Source organism: Lactuca saligna, chromosome 5 (genome assembly GCF_052625555.1).
Source record: "Lactuca saligna cultivar CGN05327 chromosome 5, ASM5262555v1, whole genome shotgun sequence".
In the NCBI taxonomy this organism is placed as follows: Eukaryota; Viridiplantae; Streptophyta; class Magnoliopsida; order Asterales; family Asteraceae; genus Lactuca; species Lactuca saligna.
Genome location: NC_136421.1, coordinates 131,327,913 through 131,329,103, shown reverse-complemented (window position 1 = coordinate 131,329,103; position 1,191 = coordinate 131,327,913). Strand labels below are relative to the sequence as shown.

Sequence of the window (1,191 nt, the reverse complement as noted above, 5' to 3'; positions counted from 1 at the left end):
TCCATTTTATCCATTCTCCTATCCATGGTTTTTAACATGGCCATGACCGCGGATAAGTCTTCAGTAGCAGCATACGCGGCTCCCCTCGTGACATCATTCCTAGGGTTGTGGTACTCTCTAGAGTGTTTAGAGAATTCTTCAATCAATTCTTTAATCACCGGGGGTGGTTTCTTTGTAAGTGGGCCTTGCGAGTCTAGCAACTGCCGGGTTGTGACATTGACTCCATCATAGAAGATGGAAACTTCTTTCTGGCTGTTTAGATCATGGTGTGGGCAGTTTCTTAGCAGACTTTTGTACCTTTCCCATGCTTCATATAGAGACTCTCCAGCTTGTTGTTCAAAGTTTGCAATGGCCTTCTTCAGTTTGGCTATCTTGGATGGTGGGCAAAAGTGATCAATAAATTCTTCCTTCATCTTGGCCCAAGTAGTGACTGATCCGGGGGGAAGTGACTTGAGCCAGTCTTTAGCAGCACCCTTGAAGGTTACCGGAAGCATACGAAGTAGTTGAGTTTCGCGGGTTACATTTGGAATATTGAAGTAATTAGCAACATCATTGACTTCATCCAAATGTTTGTAGGCATCTTCATGATCTTTCCCATTGAAAGGTATTTCCTCAAGTGAAGCTAGGATATGACCTTTTAGCTCAAAGGTAGCAGTCGCGGGAATTGTGGGTTGCACAAGTCCGGGCCATGGTCGTCGCGCATCCTCTTCTTCCATTCTCCCATGGGGATTTCATCAATGTTAGCCATAGTGAACGCTAACTCTTCCTCCGACTCGGTTTCTTGCTCGTACGTTGCCTCCTCTTCTTCCTCGGTCTCGTACCCAATATCTTCTTGAATTGGCTCCTCAATTATCAACGAAGCGCTCGAAGCTCCTGATTTACTGCTCTTCTTTTTCCCGAAAACAGTCTTCAAGTTGGAAAATGGTGATTTCTTTGGTGTGCTTGAACTCTCCATGTCCTTCCCTTTGTTTCTTTTCAATGCGGATTCGGGGTCTTCAAACGGGGGTACCAGTGGTGTGTTTGCTCCTCTGGTCATGAATGTCCTGAAATCAATAAAATAAAAAGCGTAAAAAGAACAAAAAGATTGTAAAAATAAAGAAAATCTACTGCTGACTAAACTGCTACTCGCCGAGTAGGTGCAATTGCACTCAGCGAGTATCAGTGGTATTTCAAAAAAAATTTCTAAGTTTT

At 43.7% G+C, this 1,191-nt stretch overlaps 1 non-coding gene across 1 annotated transcript; it reads left to right on the top strand.

Annotated features, from left to right (window-relative positions):
• Positions 1 to 258: 258 nt before the first annotated feature.
• LOC144999110 (small nucleolar RNA R71) lies at positions 259 to 365 on the top strand. Its single transcript, XR_013660632.1, has one exon. It is a non-coding gene; the product is annotated as a small nucleolar RNA R71 (small nucleolar RNA).
• Positions 366 to 1,191: the final 826 nt, after the last annotated feature.